Source organism: Haemorhous mexicanus, chromosome 25 (genome assembly GCF_027477595.1).
Source record: "Haemorhous mexicanus isolate bHaeMex1 chromosome 25, bHaeMex1.pri, whole genome shotgun sequence".
NCBI classification, from domain to species: domain Eukaryota; kingdom Metazoa; phylum Chordata; class Aves; order Passeriformes; family Fringillidae; genus Haemorhous; species Haemorhous mexicanus.
Window position 1 is genome coordinate 4,617,640 of NC_082365.1, and position 7,708 is coordinate 4,625,347.

Here is a 7,708-nt window from a genome sequence, read left to right on the forward strand (position 1 = left end):
GTGGCCATCATCAGGAGAAAGAAGAGATGTGTATTTTTTATACATAATTTACATAATTTGTGTATGTATAATTTATAAATTAGCTTTTATAACTACCCTATTTGTTTTTAGGACAGCAACTGTCCACCATGGATCTCTCAAAATGAGCATTGTTGTATTAGTGTGTTTTGAGCTACACAAATTTTAATTAATTTAAGTAAAAATTAAAAATTCAGCAGAGACAATACCCTAAACCAAAATTCCTCTCATCATTTACAGTTTTGCTTGCTACAAAAAGTTATCTGACATTTCACCCACGGCAAAAAGCACCTACTGGTTTGGACTCTTATTTTAGAAAGGCTGTGAGCAGCTCAGAACTCCACCTTCCTTCTCTGGAAGGGATCCCAACAAGTAACTGCTCACTCATTCCCTGCTCATCTGCTACAACTCTGCCCTACAACTCCAACTGCCATTCATTTCTGACCAATTACATAGCAGCACTCAGAAAACTAACAATAGGTGGCACATTTTTGAAATTTGGATGCAGTCACAGGAGCTTTCAAAATAATACCAGTGAAAAAACTCAAAGCAAACCCAAGAAACAAACGCAGGGAGGCTGCAATGGCAGGCATTAACTCTTGCCACGTTGAGAAGGAGGTTCAGACTCCAGGTCCAGCAGCAGTTTGTGCCCCGTGTGAAGGGCAGAAGCAGGCTTGGCAAAGCCAGGTGTCCCCCAGCACTGGGCTGGTTCAGGCTGGCCCAGGGTCCCTGCTAGGGCCACTATCTGCCATCCCCACGGGGCACTGCCCTAGCTCACCCCAACAGGTGCTGGAAGCCTGTTCAGATAAAGCACAGCTGAATTCTCCTGTGGAAGGGCAGAGATGCTCCTTTGAGCTGAGGCACAAAGGGAACATTATCAGTGTTGTCCTTAGCAAGAACAGAGTTCTCCAATCAGACACATGGTTTAATTCTCATTAAGACACAGACAATAAGAAAAAGCAAAACAAACATAAGGCTCCTTTCACGGTGCAGCTGCATTAGTAACTGCAAGCAATACTGAGTAATCCGAAACCAAAATAAACACAGGAGTTTTATTTAGCACAATTACAGCTCTTTGGAAAACACCTCCTGATTTATTTGAGGAAGGCAAGAGCAGGGGCTACAATTTCATCTAGGTGAGGCCAACCATTAGCACTCTGCCAGTTCATGTCAGCAGAGAACCTGATACCTTATTTTCAAGAACTGAAAAACAGTTCATGATTTCAAACCAGCCAAGGTTTACAAGGGGACATTGGCAAGACATCTCTTGCTTTGTTTACATGCCTGGATAAATATTTTACATGTCAAGCATAGTTATGACACTTTCTAAGAATATTACATTACATTCTTTCTTCTATGACTAATAATTCTTCCACAAAAATATTTGGCTAGTGCAGCATTACAGCAAAATTAGTCAGGAACTGGAGCCATATTTTGAGGGAGTAAAAAAAGGGAAACACCACAAAAAAATATATAAAATTGAAAAAGCAGAGAAGATGCCTATTTCAACACACATAATGAGGAGTTTGTGCTGATGGAAGGTGTCCATTTGGGTACTGGATAAGGTCACTCTTGAAAGGGGAAAGCTCTAAAATTGAAGTGTATTCCAGAACAGGCGTCTCTGGCTTGTTTTTACCTTGACAAGAGAGAACCCAGCAATATTCTAGCCAGTGGTTTCATGTCTATCTCAAAGATAACATGCAAAAGAAATTCCAGGAATTTTTAAAAGTTACTTATTTCAAGGAAATGGTCTTCAAAGCCTGTCCTTGTGAGGAATAGTCACTCTTCTGCTGAAAAATCCAAGAGGATCTCGAATTAATTAGCATCTTTCAGCAGCAGAGCTTATTTTAATAAATCCTTAACAAGAAGATATCAGGCTCTGCAGGAAAACCTAATTAAAGGGTCTATAAATGTCCCAAAAGCAGCTCCCTCCAACCTGAGGATTTCAACTCAGTCCTGACCAGAGGTGACGACACAGTGACATTTTAGAGCTCTTAACATGGCCTGCATGAAACGAGGTGGCTTTTGTCAGTCTGGCTGAAGACACAAGACATCAATCTCCTCTTACTGCTGAACCTGGAGCATCTCTCCCCTAAGCAGAAGTCCCAGCAGGGGAACATTTCCTCCAGCCCAGTGTGCCAGACACAGCCTGGGCAGCACGAGGGGCTGGAATGCTCCTTGTCAGGGCTCCAGCTGTTCCAGAAGTAAAGCCTTTAAGGCTCACGGCTCTCAATGTGGTTCACAGGAGGTTTTGTTTTGAGTTGTTATTTTTACTTCAGCTGTGACAGCCTTCTAATTAAAGATAGCACTAAGTGTCTGCAGCACACAGGGTGAGAGGCTGGAGAACACTCTATTTTCTGCACTAAGAATTATTTAATCTCTCAGAAATGCAATCATTCTACTCTCCTAGTGGTGAAGTGGCATTTCCCATAGCTGTTCATAACACCTTTGAAATGCTCTTGGAATGACTTAACAGCACAAAGTCAAGACACACAGAGGTGCCACAGCCATGGCATATACACCAATTTTCTGAAAACAACTGATTTTCAAAACCAACTTTAAAAAAGAGCAGCCCATGATCTTGGCAAAGAACATTTTGTAATAGGGACATTTGACAGACAGGATACCATTTAAATATAGCACAGTGCTAATGCACAAAGCTCTCCACAGCTTTATAATTATCAATAAACAAACCCAGTTTCCCCCTTGCTCAGCCAGCACAAGGTAACAGAAACCATTAGACTGGTTTCACTTCAGTATCTTGTGCAGAGCAACCCCAGCTGACCTCCTCTAACCCAGCTGTTTATCACTCCTTGGGCCTGACAGCAAAACTGCATGTCAAGGCAGCTCCTTGCACCAAATGCACCCATTCTGGTCTTTCTGAGAGCCACCTTGTTCAGCCCTGTGAGGGAACTTCCACCCCCAGAACAGCAGGAGCAGTGACAGAGCTGTCACAGCGCCCTTCCCACCCCACCCAGCACAGCCTCACCCCAGCCTGAGCTGGGACAGGGGCAGAGATGCTCCAGCCTCATTACTGGATGTGAAACAGGAGAGAATGCTGGGAATGAGGAATCTCTCCCACGTGCCCAAGAAATGCTCATGATCAATACTGCAGTGCATTAGTGCAGCATCCCCATCGATGGATTCGACTGCACTCAAAGGGAGCTCTGAAATCAGCACAGCTGAGTGCAGAGATCCCAGCATTCAGAACCAAAGCCAAAACCTGCCTGTCCCTAGAGACTCCAACATTTGCTAATTTACACAGGCCTAGGATGCATCTCAGCAAAGCCTGGATATGGGCAAAACCTTGTGCTCTTTGGGTGCTTTATATTAAAGCTGAACCACTTCTCAAATACACCTGAATCATCTGATTTGCACATGACTGAATAATCTTCTGATTTTTCATATTTGTAACTTGGTCTGTCTGAAAGGAAAAAGAAAAATTAGCTGCTATAGGAAAAGGCCAGGTTATGCTCACATATGTGAAACTCCATGGATTTAAGAAATCAAATTTTAACTGCAATCAAAACCTGAGATTTTAATAATCTCTATTTCTTTTCTATTCCTTAGTTGGATTCCTTTCCCAGGACAGGCAGTAAAGTCTTTTTTAACAAAACCCCTATCAGTTTAGAGGCCTTTGCTATGTACACATCCCTCTCCTGAGGCTGTATCAGCCCCTGACACCTGACTAAGGGCTTCTCAGCAAGCATTAGGCTACAGGGAAGTCTGCAAGTGCCTGCTGGAACATTTCTGTCAATGGATTAGGGAACTCATTCATAAACCCCAACTGCCACAAGAGATAACATTCCAGGCAGACAGAAGCTTTTCTGTGGCTAGAGATTATGTAACACCATGATTTTTAATCCACTCGCCCAGAGGAAGAAGAAATGAGCTCACTTTCATGGAGGTTAAAGCTTCCTTATTCTATTTTTCTCCATTATTTGTTCCAGTGATGTTGAACTAGCAGATGATACTGAGCACATGAACTGAGACTCAGAAAATCCACTGTGCTCATCTCCAGTCCATCCAGAAACTCTGCTGCTGCTGTCATCACTTCCTCTCTTCCTGCCTTTTCCATACTCACATCTTTTGTGGCCCTCTCACTCCAGTTTATGAGTTACCAGAACAACCTGAGAATTGCAGTCAATCAGTTATAAAACAGGCACCACTTAGAAAAAAATTAATGTGAATGGTTATTAAACTGAGCATATTGCTCAAAGTGGGGCAGATGCTTAATCCTGGCAGTTTACAGGACATCCAGTGGCATCACGTGGACTCACAGATTCATTCCAGGAAACGTGACCAGCTGCTGTCCCAGCACAACGAGCCACAGGGACTCAGCTATGCCTTCTAGTCCAGGAATGACATTTATTGAAAACCCCTCTTTTATTAAACATGGCCTTGGTATTTACATCTTCCCCATCTGTTTTGCAAAGCTACGTAGCCAAAACTTTGTGTACAAACCACGTGTGAGCAGCAATCATTACCTGTTACACACCACTTCTCACTCTGCCACAAGGCTCAGTTCTCCTGTTTTTATGGCTGCCAAGCTCTGCCTCCTTCTGAAAACTTCCTGATTCAATGGACTAAACTCTGACACCCACCACAGGTCAGGGACACAGCACTGTTTTATGGGAGCTGGTTGGGAAATGCATTCATTTCCCAGTTCTTGGAAATGTTGCTGCCACTGAAAGCAGAACTGACTAATACACTCTAATCTGGACTGTTTGTCCACAAATTGCAGATGCAGACCTGACACAGAGCTGTACTCTCATTTCTCTATCTTTAGTCCATTTCCATCACCTCTTTTTTATTGCTTCTTCTGGCTACTTCTGTATTGAATCTCAGGCAGCTTTTTATTCTTGCAGTAAAAAGCTGAGTAATTCTCAGTCACTCTGACAGTGGGATACATATGACTGTTACATTTTATAGTTCACAAGGGTATTTCTGTATTTGTGTGTTCAGTAGCAAACCCAAAGCAATGGCTTAACATTCCTGCTCCCAGGAGCAATCCATGGATTAACACAATTTTTAACAGCTGCACACAACATATTTGAGCTTGTTCTAAGGGCAACTAGAAAAAAAACAATCATAAATTGCAGAAGAAATTACTGAATGTTGAGCTTCAGCAGCTACAGCCCATGTTCAATGCTGCTTCCAAGACTAACAGACATTGATTTTCCTTCTGGATTTCAGGCCTGTGCTTATGGACCAGCTGCCCTTCAAAAGTCCTTAGTGCTCTTTTGTGCTCCAAAAAGTGGATCCAAAGCCCACAGGGGCCAGTGAAGTCTGTGCAGAGGCTGGAGGACACACTGTGACTGCAAATTAGAACTGGAGGAAGACACAGGAGGAGAAATGGTTGTGAAAAGTGATGGAATAACCCAGGAAAGGAAGGCAGGTCCCAGGACTTCAGCTACTTCAGCACCTGTAATTATTGCCCTGTAACACTCCTAATACACATCTCCTCCCCACTACCTGGATTACAAATCCCAGCTTCTCTGCACTGTCATGGCTCAGAACAGGGAGGCTGTTCAGGGAACAGTTCACATGGCAAGGCCATCCAAAAGCCAGAGACCCAAAATTGTACCAGCCTTGGCAAAGATGGTCCAGCAGTGCTACCTGTCGTGTTGGAATTGGAGGGGACATTGGGATGAGAAAACTGAAATCAGAGTGGCTTTCATCAGCAGCCTAGCCAGGTCTCCCCCAAAACCAGATATTGCAATCACACTGTTTCTACAAAAATGTTAATGACACTAAATTGGTAACTTCTAAAATTTACTTAGCTCTAATTATGCTATTTATGAATAAAGTGAAGAAAAAAAAAATGCTGATGGCTCCCCACCCTTTTATATTTTCCCCCAGAGAAAAGGTGTTTACTGTGCTGCTTGTCTAGATGTGGGTTAAATTAGCCAGTAATGTACTGATCCTCTGGCTAAATTCACTTTTTATTAAGAAACTCATTTAAAAATCAGGAGATCCTTCAGACAGCTCAAGTGACCTTTATCAGCAGGCACCAACTCAGCACTTGTAAAGAAAGAGCTCATTATCCACACACTCCTCTGGGATCCCCAAGCAGAACACAGAAGTTCCAGAGTCCATCCCAAGCTGAAGCTTTCAGAAGACTCATTTGGCATTAATTAGGCAGGATTTGACTTTCTAGGAGGAGGAAGAATTCTCGACAGTGGCTTTGGCAAGCCCAGGCACCAAAGAGAGAGCTCACAGGTGCTATTTCAGGAGTGTTGCAAGGCTCCTTCCCCCAGATTTGGCTGCTGAGTTGGCCTTTCATTGTGCAGTGACTTTCCAAACAGACTCTGCAGCTCTGTGATGCAATCATTAATCCAGTCCCACTGCCTGGCCAATGTCCCTTGGTGGTCACAGCTTTTGGCAAAGGGGGACAGAGGTGTTGTTAACTACAGCCCTGGAGCCTTACAGCAAATTCATTACACAGGGTGAAATGTTATTTACTTATCTCTACAGCCAAATTTTCTGCTTATGGGGTTTCAGGTGCTGAAGTAGAATGAACAGCAAGACTTTAAGCAACATTATACTTTGATTCTCCTGAATGTACTGCTACACAGTGAACTGAACACTTGGCTGCCAGTCGTGGGCACATGGAATGAGTTCAAGATGAGGTCGAGTGACAAACACATCCTGGCATGGCCCGAACTCAGGGCTGAAAGTATCAACTGATAAAATGAGATGATGATTCTTACTTCTCATGACCTGTGAAGACAGACTGAGTCACCACACAAAAAATGTTACAATATCCTGAACAGAAAACTCCAAGCAAGTGGTTATGAAACCTCTTGGATTCTGAGAAGGCAGGACTGAGCATGCCAAAACATGAAGGTACTTCAAAGAGACTGAGGTAAGATCAGATTCATGATCCAATCAGCTGAAGTAAGAGAGTTTCTCAAGCCTGATGGTTAAAAATACTTTGGGGATGCAAATATTGATGACTGGTGTGCAGAGCTCAGGTAAGGACACCTCTGGAGCACAGGAAAAGAAAGTGTAACTTTGATTGATTTTATACCAGACACATCCAACAACTCAGGAACGATCTTAGATTATACATTTCTGTTAGTAATTCCAGAAGCCTCATCACTGGTTGTGTTATCTTATCTGCCATTCCAAGAACTGTCTCAAAACCTTTCCAGAAAATAAACAACCCCAAGAAAACCCCACATTCACGTTCTCTGTCTGCAGGTACATGCACTTTACATCCAACAGTTTAAATGACTTTGCTACTTGGTTCTCACCACTGTTAGAAGCATAGAAATAACCACTTTGGTTCTTTCACCTACAACATCTTCCAGCTGCCCCTGCAGCTTGACTGAGCTCCCTGAACTCCACTCATTTATAGAGAGCAACTACAAAACAGAAAGCTCCCCCAAAATAAAATGAAGTAATGAACTCCTACCAGAAAGATCATTCTTTTCAAGCCCAAATCAAACACCAAACTCATCTTCTTTAATTCTGGCAGCACAAGACAGCATCAAAAGATATCAAAAAGCTTCACATGCTGCAAATTAGTCTGTCCTGAAACAAACACCAACAAATCAGCACATGCCTATTTCCATGAGAGCAGAACTTGTCTTAAAGCAATTAAGAATAGGTTAAAGTAAGGTGAAGTAAGTCTAGACTCAGTCTTCTGCACAGGCTTCCCCTGGTTTACATAAGCTGCTGCATT